The 13,898-nt window shown below is 34.9% G+C and overlaps 3 protein-coding genes across 6 annotated transcripts in view; 1 reads left to right on the top strand and 2 right to left on the bottom strand.

The window, feature by feature from the left end:
• LOC125661700 (protein phosphatase 1 regulatory subunit 16A-like) overlaps positions 1–9,202 on the bottom strand; it is a 33,985-nt gene extending 24,783 nt beyond the window's left edge. For 2 of the 4 annotated variants that reach the window (XM_048893812.2, XM_048893831.2), the window contains exon 1: positions 9,017–9,202. The gene's annotated coding sequence lies outside the window, so the exon portion shown is untranslated. The remainder of the gene's footprint in view (positions 1–9,016) is intronic. The other 2 variants (XM_048893823.2, XM_048893841.2) reach the window with 1 other exon arrangement.
• The window catches only part of LOC125661784 (leucine-rich repeat-containing protein 15-like), a 140,308-nt gene that overhangs the window by 59,827 nt on the left and 66,583 nt on the right, over positions 1–13,898 (bottom strand). The window lies entirely within an intron of this gene.
• Positions 12,744–13,898, top strand: part of LOC125666878 (bifunctional 3'-5' exonuclease/ATP-dependent helicase WRN-like) — a 2,435-nt gene continuing 1,280 nt past the window's right edge. Inside the window, exon 1 of the mRNA XM_048900239.2 lies at positions 12,744–12,889. The gene's annotated coding sequence lies outside the window, so the exon portion shown is untranslated. The remainder of the gene's footprint in view (positions 12,890–13,898) is intronic.

Genomic DNA, 13,898 nt, shown 5'->3' with positions numbered 1-13,898 from the left:
CTTTTGTTCTTGAGAATGATAAGGACTCTCCATGTGAATTTTAATTGCTTTAGTTAAAATGATATCAGCTGCAGAACTGCAACTTTTTGGGAATATTGGGATATGCCACATGACTACAGATCCTTTGATTTACATTCCCAATCTTTTTTCCTGCACACAATTCGGATGTTACATCAATGGCATCTTAAGATGTTAATGTCAAACAATCCTTAACACACTTCCCCAGTATTCTTGTGGCAAGACATACCTACAAACATTAAAGCCCCATTCAAGCTGAAAACTCTTAGCTTCAATAAAGTGCACCTGTTTATGCAGCAAACTGCAAGGTTGTCAGTCAATTCAAACCTAAAATCACATTTGTGATACCATCAAGAAACCATTTCTTCCCATTTGTGACCTGGTGACCTTGAATTATAAAGGAGCAGGGTTCATCTTTAGTCAGAGGATGCTTCAAGTGATTCACATGTCTCCCTTCAAAAGTTCCATAGTATTTCATCTGGAAACAGTGTGTGTGACCAATAACACTTGACTTTTTGACCTTAGATAAACAACAACAAAAAACATCAAAGGTAAAATCTTATATATAGACACTTTGTGGGAATGTACATTGCTAAACTAAATCACTATACCATGTGCACTGGTATTATTTTTAAGCAATTGGAAGTTGTCCCAAACTACTGCTTTCAAAATCTATTGAACACTTCAGTCCATGGAAATAGCATAATATTGGTAGTGAATATTTCTCAGAAGAAAGTAAAATCATATCGATATCACTTGGATAGAGTATGCATGGTCATTATTGAAGGACATACATGATTGGCATTTTTGCTATTTTTTCTAAAACTATTATTTCATCTCCTTGATATGAAGAGATCTTATATGATTTCTGAAATAGGTTGTTTTATACAGCAGTATAAAATTTACTATACTTTGTATATCGGCCTGGTCAGCTCAATTGTTAGAGCGTCCCATGCTCGATCACCGATAGTAACATCCACATACAACCTTCTACAATACATTAAAGTTTTCCTTACATTTTTACTTGCCACAACCATGAACTATCAAACTATGCTAACTCTAAAACAGACCTGGTAATAGACTCCAAGCTTTATTGTAGAAACAAGATAGGATGCAAATGAATTATACCCGAAATGTCAAGAAAAATTATGTTATTGAGAAATGCTCCATATGACCTTTAAGAATTATTTGTGATAAGAGCTTCATTTGCCTACCAAAATTGACATTAATGCTTTTGTTTCAAGAGTGCAAGGATAATGCATAGTGCTCCCGAAGGCTTTGGAATTGAACATTGTAGTATTCATATTGAACATTTACAATTCTTTAATTCCAATGGCTTGTAATTGCATGAGTTGAATTTATGGACACTTGCTGTCACAAAAAACTGTGTTGATTAAAATTTAAGCATCTAACCCTGAAGTCATACATATTGTGCTCATATGCAGAGATATATTTGATCAAATCCCAAATTCATGAGTAATATTTCTGTAGGTCACAAGTAACAGAGAAATTGTCCTTCAACAGAACAGAATTTATATGCAAATGGCAGTACCACAGAAATGGTGGAGATTTTCCAATCTGCAGGATTTATATCTGACAAATTAATCATTGAGACTAGTCTGCCATGGTCTTCAACAACACTGGGCTCTATTTGGCATCCACTGCAATAACTTAGGTCCAAAATACAATACAAAGAATCTGTACAGAGAGTCAGACTGGAAAATCACAAGAGACCTGACCCACAACAAAGTACAAGTCAAAATCTTGTAACACTAACCAAGGGTGACTTCTGGTAACAATATGAAATGTCTTTGACCTAATATTATGTTGCTATAACTTAACTTAAAGACAGCCAGTAATGATATGAAATGTGTCCTACCCAATACACAAATTATGCTGACTGTCTATAATACCGTGAATTAATGTCTCTTTAATACTTAACCAAGTAAGACTTCCTAATTCATAGCGGAAAAATTTACATTTCCAATGTTTTTGCCCGGTATCTTTACAAATAGTAATGATAGCCATTTCCTAATGAATGAGCTACTGCTGTGATCAATGTGCATATGAATCTTGATAAATATAGTCCGTCTATTTTATTGAAAGATATGAAAAATATAATCCAAATTCAAAAAATAAATTCAATTTTAGAAAATACATAAGGGTGTGAACTGCAATACTTCATGCTGTCAAACTTATCACAAAGCTCCTATGTCCTTCATGAAGTATGCCAGGGTGAAGCATCACAGCTCATACCCTCATGTATTTTAGAAAAAGAAATATCAGTGCTCCAAGTTGCGAGTAAAACGGTCGCATTTGCGACCAGAAAATCGATTTTGCGACTAGAGATTATATTTAAGTTGCATTTTTACGAGTGGAAAAAAATGGGCATCTAGTAGAATTTTGTAATCGGGATCCGAAATCTGAATAAATAATTTTCAGTCTTGGTCAAAACAGCGTTTGAAAGCAATCAAGATGGCGGTAAAACGAGGGTTAAAGCAATTTGGACTTAGTTAAAAGTAGAAGTCTCGGCCTAGTACATGTAACAAAGAAATTCAAGAATCACACGGAGAAAGTTCTGCATTAAAAGATGACGTAGCTGTGTCTAAAGAAAAATGCTAAAGTATAGGAAGAACTCCAGTCCTAATGGCTGAAGGAATTTTCGTGGTTGATATACAGAGATTGCAAAATGTTTTGCAGAATTTGTGAGGCCAATCAGCCAGCAACGTCCACCATTTCTGGACACCCATTGTCCGATTTCACCATGACCTGGTGTACATCTTTCAAATGTGGAAGTGTAACTATTCGCGACAACAGTAAGAGTCTACATGTCTTTGTCTGTGACTGCATTATTAGCAGTAAGTCGAGCAGGGCAACTGTTGCTGCTAATTTTCACAGACAATTACAAATTCGGGATGTAGTATTCTTATTGATGCTGGTACTGATTGTTCAGCAAAAGATCCAACAAGTAGAAGCTCTTATTCGCATAAGCCGTGAAGGCCCACTTATTGAGGACTTTAAAGCAAATCCTTGTGTGGAACGCTGGGTTTTCTTCTCCAGAAGCGTACTGTAAAATATACAGGATGGCCCAATGCAATACGACTTTTGCCAGAGTAAATACTTGACTTGTTAGCATCCAGCATGTTTCACAGCACATTTCTATTCAGTTTCAAAATAAAACAAACAAAATGCATACATGGGTGTAGATTTGTTTCTTGAAAGATATTCAAATTAAAAAAAAAAACTTGTAGGTCTTATTCACAAAATATTTTACCATGGCAAGTAGAAATTTTGAACATGGCGACTAAAAATTTTAAAATGGCGACCAGAAATATTTATAGGTCGCCATTTTACGACCTGATAGCAGATGTGACTTGGAGCACTGAATATAATTCTTAAAATGCCTCTAACATAGAATGTTCATATGTTAATGTATTTGGCCTAATGTTACACAAATCATAAGAGTCTGTCTTTAACACTGTTGAAATGTTTCAGACCCATTACAGCATTACACAAATCATGAGACAACTAGTCTATAACTATGAAATATCTCTAACTTTGTACAAGCATTACATAAATTAACACCACGAAATGACTTGCTCGAAATGATCTCTGATCTTACGCTGTAAAAATCATTTTACGGTAAAACCTGTTCATTACAAAAGGACTATAGGCGACATCACTAATACCTAAGAATTACAGGGTGGTTGTTTTTTTTTCAAGGTATGTGAACCAACATGATTTTAACAATCTGTTACCAGGTGGTTCTTAGGCTGTTTCTTATAGAATTTTCCAAAATACTCCCACGTAAAACTTCTTTTTCATGGTACTATCCTAGTCCCAGGGGTCATCATTTATAAGAAACTTGATTTATTCATTCTATAAAATATCATTTATGCAAGTTTCAAATTCCTGGTTCAGTGGTTCTTGGGAATTTTCAGTATTTCTTAATTAACTCCCCTTCTAGGGTACATAATCCTTCCCACTATGATCAATCTTGAATCTCCTCCAACGCACGGATGCTTTGTGTAAAACTTAGGCAAACTTAATTAGGAAAGCCCAGGTGAGCTAATAATGAACATGATATGTTGATAACAGTGAAATTCACTCCCCTCTAGGAAAGTAAAAATTCTGGAAAAGCAATTACAGTTCATAGAATTACCCTGTTTTACCTCATGTTATTCAAATTGCATTTTGTAGTCTGCCAAAAATATTGACTGAAAACATTGCCCTCTTTCATATGAAGAAAGTGGTAATACTTTCTTCATTCTAAAACATCAAAATAATGGTCTCAAAGAGAAAGTTTTGAATAAATTCAAAATGAGAAATTCCCTGTAAATCCCATAAAACATCAGTTCCTGTAGACATTCAGCAGTGAAATGAACTGAACTGTACCTACATACTTAGCCATTCTATCAACACAGATGTCTAACATACTACTACAATAAAACTTGTAATTGACACATTTTAGTATGTTTCTGGTGAAGCTCTTCAGTTGAACAGTGAATTTATTGGCAGACAGGGATCAAGTTTAGAAACACAGGAGAATAGAATAAATTGTAGGCAACAGCAATATGGGATAGATGTATACATGTACTATCTTATACCTGTAAGCAATTTCTTTTCTCAGAGATTGCCATGATCCAGATCCCTGTCAGATTTCACTAATCACAGACAGTGAAACTCTGAAATCCTCATTCATTCAACATTGTAATGGTTGTTTAAATTCCTTTAAGTAAATTTTATTCTAATTAAGTATTGATAAAGTGAATTAGAATTAGTTAATAAATGAGATTGATACATAAAAAACAACATTACTACAGGAACCCCGGTTCTTTATCTCCCAGGGCCTGATAATCACACTAAAGCATCAGCTGATCAAAACAGCAGGACGCTGCTTCCTATCTTGGTAAATCAGCACATTATTCAGTTAGCTGTTTGTTATCTATCAAAAGGAGGTCTGTTCAATAACAAAATCAAAAGATGGATACACTGTAATGGGGAGTAAACATTCTGTCTTCCTAAACAAGAGAGAGAGATTGACACAGAGAGAGAGAATGAGAGAGAGAAAGAATACATCCGTTGATTGAAAAAGGAAGTAGGTACAGCATACTGTACAAAAATAGATCCTCAGACTTGACATCAGACAAGTGTACAAATTCAACATAATCAATTAGTGATACACACTTTCATGTTACAGGGGAAACAAGGATTATACAGCCAAATGAGGATATTCCTGTCCATAGTGTTATTAGAATTTCAAAACATACACTTAGTATGTAATACTATAAACACTAATAAAAGGACAATGTAGAATAAGGGCCCCATATGACCCCCAATTTTGCTTAATAAATTTCAAAATAGACATAAAAACAAGAAAACTAGATAATAAAAACTTAAAGATGATGCCTTAGTCAAAATATATAACCACCAACACAAATGTGCATGTAAAGTGTCTTAAGCCTGGTCACAAAATTTCAAGCAATTCTGGGATTCATAAGATGAAGACATATTTCCATTTTGAATTTTCCATACATTCTGCTTTAGAAAACATGGTGCACATATTTGCCTATACACGTATCACTTGCATCTTATACAGGTTTACATGTATAAATGTAAGGTTGTGAGATAGCCAAGAAGAGTGTGCTCTTTATAATTCAGAATTGTATTTCCATCAGATGTGGATTACACATTTTAGTTGATGACTTCTCAAAAAGGGGGCCATATATGGTCCTTATTCTACCCTCTCCTTTGAATCTAATTTCAAAAATACACCAAAATGAAATGTACATTAATTGAAAACTTAATGAACATGTGTATTTATAGATACTCAAATTACCTAATTCTTAAATCAAGTGATTGATAATACACTATGCCACAAAATTCAAAACTTCATTACCCTGAAATACCCATTGTCTTATACCCATGGGTCCATTCCCTCATTCTGATGAATAATAATTTGAATTTACTGTCTAATCAAATCAATTGACATAGGAATAGGTAGTAGTACCTTAACCTCGCTATCACAGCAATATTGTGCAATGAAAGTGTGTAGAAACTGAAAGGGACTTAATGATTGGACAAAATTGCTTTTGGTCTTCCCTTACAGACCAATAAAATTACCTCATTAGTTATTCATGTGAACAAGCAAATTGATATGAATGGACACACAGGTGATGGAGAGAGGAGTGAAGCATAATCAACTGTGGATATCTAACAATGGAAAATACCATGTCACAATGCCAATGTGCAAAAAACAGCATCTCGGCATTTTATTGGAGGTCAATGGACAGGAAAGCATCATGGATATTTTGAATATACTGCATTATCAGGGTATTCGATGCAAAAAGAAAAAACCCAAAGAACACTCAATAAATAGTATTATATATAATACTATTAATTATGAATACCAGAAAAATTATTTAGGCTCTTTCAAAGGTGTTTTTTATTGGGTGCATAGATTCACTGAAAACAAGAGGAATTACCAGAAGAAGAAAAGAAAAAGAACTGAAAACCAGAGTCAAATACCTAAAGCAAGATAAAATAAATATATACAGACTTATTCCCAAAATTTTACAACTGTATTTGAATGTAAGGAGCTAGTTACAGTGACAGAAACTATATATACTGAAGCCAGGAATTTTTTAACTTTTGATTTCAAGGGTCAGAGACATTCATTTTGGGGAAGCAGCAATATTTACTTGAATTTGGAAATTCAATTACAATTCCTTAAAAAAAAACTTTAAAAAGCAAACTAATTGATTTTATCTACTGATTTAAACAAATTTCAAATTCCTGTTTTTCATGTTAAAGAAAATAGGAAATGTTACAGTAAGGAAATTGACCCAGGCATTGTGTAAGGAAATTGACCCAGGCATTGTCCGAGTTTGATTTTATCAAAGGAAATTAGTATTGGTCTCCAATGTAAGTAGTGAAGGAATTATCAACTTAAATCATCAACATTTAAAATACTTTCGTTTTCTTTAGCACTGAATCTCTGAAATCAGAGACACACACTTGCGAGTTTCCATTGAGACTTTTGTCACTGTCATGACCATGGTCAATTTGGACCCAGTTATTTGTTGATTTTCCACCTGTTCACTCGTCATGGAACATGGGTTCCTCACTTGAAAATCTATTTCTAGTTTTGAAATATAAAAATTTAGGCTTCTTGTTTAAATTACATTTCTTTGCACTAAGTTAAGGAAGATCAGGGGTAGACAAATAGCACTGCCCAATGCCAACCATATTTTAGAGTCAGACAGGTAAAATTACAAGAAGGACTTGTCCGTGGGCAAGTGAATTTTAAAGTAAAATAAAAATGTAAGATAATAATAGCAAAAGTAAATGCATTGACAGTGCCGATCGTGGACAAACCAAAAGTATGTCAGCAATTTTCAAGCAATTTAATAAAAATACATACACCCCACTAGTGAGATTAACATGGACCATTAAAATGCTTAAACTGTACGGTGAAATTAAAATTGACTGCAAAGTGCTGAATCTACTAGGTGCAATGTCATGACAAGGTGAATGTGCAATGCATTGATGACTGAAAACATGGACATGTTTGTGACATTTAGCAGGAAAAGAAAGGACCCTGAATGTATCAACCTTCTGTATCTACAAAGCATGCAAAGTCTGACAAAATGAAGAAAATCAGGAGATAACTCAAATCATGAGGGGAAACTTGGTCATTGATTTATTTCAATGAGCAAACAGGAATAGATATGAATGAATTGATTTAATAAAATACAACAAGACAAACAATTTCAAATAGTTTTATTTATGTCTTAATTCAAGGTGGGGCAAGTGAATATTGTGGTAGGGCCTGTGAATTTGGCGTTTCTACATGTCTTTGGACACGAACTTAACAAATCTATTTGTCTGTCCCTGATTAAACGTTTGTGACACTTTTTGTCACATTACCATTTATAGAATACCGAATCCAAGCTTAAATGCAATAAAGCTACAAACATAGGTATAGTATCCCGAGTAACGAGTTCTTAACAAATATCAAACAAAAAAACTTTTATCATCCTTTGAGAATTTTTAGAAGTCACTGGGAAAACAACTGCTTTTCCGCATGGGGAATGACACCCAATTTTGGCCCTCTTTAGACCCCTTAACATCTGTGAAGGATTTTCTTTACATGCTGTTGCCATTTTGATTCCAGAAAGAAAATACCTGGTACCGCTTCAGCATTTATCTCCTTTTGTTGTAACTCTGTGTGTTCAGTTATAAAGTTATGTTATACATTCTGTACATATTCATTATACAAACAAATCTGCTTGACTCTTGTTATGGGGGGGGGGGGGGGGGGGGGGGGGTGGTGGATATCGTTTTTCCCTTCTATTTTGGTAAATTACTTTTTATCATTACATCAATTAAAGTATGTCATTATTCCTTGCCAAAGACGATTTGTAAATTTCTAATTTCTTTGTAAACAATTTTAATAAATTGATTTACATAATTATGTAACATTACATGTGGGCTTGTGCCAAAATATGAATCACCATCTTACATGTTCATGTTGGGCGTTTACAAACTAAAGCTTATTAATTAAAGCAGCAGAATAATTTAGTGAAAATATCCTATTTCAAACAATTTACAATAATACCTAATATTTTACTCAGTCCGAATTTGAAACTTAGACAATCATAACAAGTTAGAACTAATACGTTCATTTTGGAACAGAAACAGTTTTGTAAACGAACCCCCAAAAAACCGGAAATTCAGGTAGCAGCGACGACAAAAAACATGTTGAACATCACTTTTGATTATTTTCCCTTCACTGTAGTTTATGCTTTACTTCCTACTTTACACACAAACAGTGTCAATGGTATTATCTATATTTAGATGCATTATCAATTCGTACAAACATGTATTTTAAAAAAAATACCTGTCCCTCAGGTGAATACAACAGGTAGAAAATATCATCTTTATCTCTCACTAACTAGAACAATAACATGTCCACTGTTTATATATTCATACGAACCTTTGGCCACATGCTTGATCTTTTATTTCCATTTATTTACGATGCGTGAGCGTTACTCCTTGTTTATACCTTCGCACGATGATAGTTCACCGAATTCCGGTTATCTTTTTTTTTCCAAAATGTCGCCTGTGTTTTCTTAACACAAGAGGGCGCTTGACATTTCCGCTCCTTTTGTCACGTGACAATGTTTGGTGTCATAGGCGGATCTACACATTTCCCCTGGTTCTGTATTTCGATAGATATGAATATATGATGTAATCTTCATAATATGATCATTTTATCTCCCTTCTGGTTCACTTTCTAATCAAAATTTGACCGTCGTCCTTCTGCAGCAAAGCGTTGTTCATACACATAATTAGGTCTATATGCTGTACATTTTTTATCACCTACATTTGCAGGCGCGTAGAGCTCTGCCTATATACGCAAGTACGCAAAGTTCTACGTACAAATCATTTGCTAGAGAGAGAGAGGGGGGGGGGGCAGTAAAACATGTAAAGTGAGGACAAATTTCAACCAATGCAATGGACATGCAGACGTTGTGAGGACAAGAATTGCACTACGAGGACAAATAAATGTCATCACAATTACGTCCTCATAAATGTGACCTACAGCATGTGAAAGATGTAGATACAAAATATTAGCTTAGTGAGGACAAGTGATGTGAGGACATGTCCTTACTAATATTCTCTCTCAAAAACCTTTTTTTCATAATTCAAAAGAGAGTATTAGATAAACTTTTATAGATATCCCTATAGCTTTATATACTTTTTTGCCTTTAGAATAATATATTTGTGTATTTTCTTCTACACATTGTGAGGACGTCCTCATTTAGTAGGTTTGGTCGGCTAGAGAGAGATAGAGAGAGAATGAGAGAGAACGAGATAGAAAGAGAAATCAACATCATTCAATGAAATATGAAGTCCTTTTTGAATTTCAAAAAGTCAACATCATCTTGAATATCACTTTAATGTACATCATATATGTTCATGTAGAAGACGGATTTAGGATATCAGTAACATTTACCATAATTCAATTCAATTCAATTCAATTCTTTATTGGCACTAAAGCACATTATATAAGAATGTGTTGTTAGCCATACATAGATACACATATATATTGATACATTACAAAATATCAAACTGTTGAAAACTTATTTCTAACATTAAAACAGTCTCTGATGTATAGACAGGTTTGTTTTGTAGATACAAGGTTATGTGGATATAGTAAACAAAATAAGGTATTAATATCTAGTAGTTTTGAATGCATAATTATAATTATATATATTGGTCAGTCGAAAACAACGAAAATAGGTGAACAAAACAATTCGTAAAACAAATGTATTTTTTTAGTCAGTCCAACCACACATGACCTAAGCTGACATTGTAAAACACAAAAGAAAATAATTTTGTGCATTCTTTTGTTTTGGAACCTGACCAAAAAAAACCGTTTCTATGCACAAAGAATACGTGATTTCATTGCTAATACCCAGGAGCCCCCCCCCCCCCCCCCGTAAGGGCTTTGTCCTGTACCCATTGGGGGTCTCGAGGCAACCCCCAGATCCCTTGCCATTCATTTTCATTCTGGCTACGCGCCTAATTTGGTATGAAATGATTTTATTTTACTTGTAACACGCAATTTGATTGGTTCTTTGTGGCGAGCGAAGCGACAAGCTCAAATTACACATTTGAATCACGTGATTTTATCTTCATCAGCTGAAAAATGACTATGATGAGTATTACCCGTAATGCTTCTGGAAAATGTCGTTGTGGATAATCTCCAAGATAAAACAAATAAGTAGTTTGGAAAGTACCACAAACGCTTTTAAAATCCAGACAAGTTTTCTCATACTTTCGTACGTTTTGTTGTTGATTAGTTTTTTAAAAGGTAAATAAAACGTAGCTAATATGACGTCACAGTGCACTGTTTACATCGACCGCATTTAGATGAATAGATCGGCGTAAAATTGTGTTACAAGATATTATACATCGTTGGAAACCCACGGTCAGTCGCACTTCTTTTACCTCCTGCACGTGGAACACAACGCCGATATTTACGCATAACTCATTGAAATGCATAACCTCACGTGACCTATCGAGGACCAATAAGAATCGTCGAAAGTATTCCGGGACTCTAAGCGGTAGCAGTACTGGCAGCGCCCATGAAAGTGTGTGAGTTTTGTTGTGTCACTATTAAAGATTGGGGTTACAGGGCACTGTCGTCGAAATCTTCACTTTAACAATACAGCTATGGTTTAAAGTGCCCAAACTTTCACCCAACAGACGTATCATTTGCTAGCAATCTTTGTACGAATAAATTAAATCGGGTATGCAAATTAACTCAACGAATCAATGGTCACGAAAGTGGACCAGATGAAGGAGGAAAGAGATAAGTTGTTAGGTATGTTTATATTTTGAATAGAATTAATTTCAAAACAAAGAAGTTGTAAAGCATCTCGCTGAAAGCTTTGTAACTTGTCCAACTTAAACGTATAGTCAAAATCGTCGCTTCAAAGGCTGTGTTTTTTCTATGCTTTCGAACACTGTAAATATCGGGCTTTTTCGTTGGTTGAATTCGCAATAAGGAATGGTAATGCGACCAATCACATAAAGAAATCAAAGCACACCTTCCAGCTAAAATATCGGCATTGTGTCCCATGGGAGGTAAAAGAAGTGCGACCGACCGTGGGTTTCCGCCGATGGATATTATGGGTCTCCGCTCGTCTCAGCGGTCACACCTTAAAACCAAACTTCCGCTAGAGTTCGTTTACTCACAAACCAAACTCTTCCAGTTAGGCATTATGGGATAGCGATTTCTTAGGAACTACAAAAGCACGCGGCCGCTTATACTGTGTGACGTCATTGTAGAATGACGATAAAACATAACGTCAAACGTAAACAGTTCAAAACGAGAACGTAAATATCAAATTCATTACTTTACATTATAATTTCTAACAAAGATATATACACAGCTTCTAAATGCATGGTTGATGTATGTAATTGGTAGAATAAGGGAGAGAGAGGGCATCTGAAAGAAATATGACGGACTTCCTTGTTAGTTTCTTCGGCTTGTACGTCTATTTACGAAGTTAGTAGAACTTTAAAAATCCTCTAAGGAACCACACATAATAAGTTTGTCACATTGATATCATCATAGATAGGGTAGCAGGTAGCATCCTCTGGGTTATAACTATCGTACATTCAAGTTTGTTCACACCATTATACCCAAGGTCACAGGGAGGGCTACGATGGGAGTGGGATTTAAATATTTATATAGGGAAATAATCTTTGAATATCATCTTATGAAGAACTAAGTGTATACAATTTTCCAGGTTGACATACATTATGCAAACATTGTTTGTGATTGATAATGCAAGATTTAAGATCAGAAAAGATACATTGATAACTTCAACATAAATTACCAACGTAAAACCGGCGTGGAAATGAATTTGAATCAAAATGACGTTTCAAGAATCAACGCATTAATGTTGACATTTGAATGTCAACTGAATATATGTTTTACAGCACTTGGATGTATATTGGATGATTGGAATGAAAAAGTGATGGACATTTCGAGAGAGAAAAACTTATACAGAAATTGCACTGAATACTATTGAGGAAGAAAAGGGCTAGTACATATTAACACATTCTCGGGCTTAATGGACCAATCATTGATAAGATCACGATCTACCAGTACTCAGAGTACTTTGATTTTGATTTCGATCGAGTTCGAGCTTCGGATTTTCGTAATTTTGCAGAAGTCACAAAATATGGTCTATTCCGATTCGCAGTTTGAGGTTTATACTTTGGAGGCTAAAAGCACAGCAAAGGTTTCGGTCCTTTGAAATGGGGTTTGCCCCTGTCTCATAAAATCAAGGTAAGAAAAAAATCAACAACAGTCTATCTAGTTATCTTGCCCACAGGCACCTGAACAGGTCCCGTCCAAAGACTATTTGTATTTCTACCTACGTAGCTACTTATAGCTACGTAGGTATTTAAACCTACACCAGGTAGCTATTTTTACCTACTTTTTCCTTTACTTGCATTTCGTGGCCAAAATCAGGAACGGTGCAATATGGCGTGTACCAAATTTCTTGATTCACTTACACTGACGATGAATACCACAAAAATATTGGACAAAAATGATTACTTTCTAACCTTTTAAATTTGCATCAATAACAGCACCCAGTTCCATTTTCTAGGAGCTTAGGATCAAAGCCACGTGATAAAAAATGTAGAATGTCTTACAAATCTGTATTAATTTTAAATTTTACCTTCATGCATTTTCACATTAAAAACTGTTAAAGGTTTTTGGGGCGATTATTCATGCATTTCCTCTGCATTCTCCACCCTCATAAAGTATTCAAATTTACACTCCGAATTTTGCCGTGCACATGCACAACACGATGCATAAAACGACTGACTTGTTTAAAAGATGCCCCTTAATTATTATTTATTCATATTTTTCAAAAACAGGTAAAAGTAGCTACTTTAATTAGGTTTAAATACCTAGGTAGCTATTGATAGCGGAAAACCCAAACCTTTTGTCAACCAATTGCAACCCTTCATTTTAACTGAATTCATTGAGTTTATTTATAATTGAACTGAAGTCAGTATATTTATGAGCCATTCAAAACGAATTTAAAATTCAAGTAATGTATGAGGTGGTCAGACGGGCTGGATCGCCAGTGGCCAGAAAGCCCAGTTGGAAGAGCACTTGAATGGAAATTCAGGGGGCCTTGGTTTGAATCCCAGTCTGGTCCATTGCATTTTCTACCTGTTACATTTGGTGCCATGGACTAGTCCCTGGAACTGGCGGGTGAAAATGCCTGTCTGGAGATAAAGATCCTGTGTTGATGTCTTTAAAGACTTTTAAAGAGGGAGGA

Source organism: Ostrea edulis, chromosome 1, assembly GCF_947568905.1.
Source record: "Ostrea edulis chromosome 1, xbOstEdul1.1, whole genome shotgun sequence".
Taxonomy (NCBI): Eukaryota; Metazoa; Mollusca; class Bivalvia; order Ostreida; family Ostreidae; genus Ostrea; species Ostrea edulis.
This window is presented reverse-complemented; position numbering and strand designations above follow the sequence as displayed.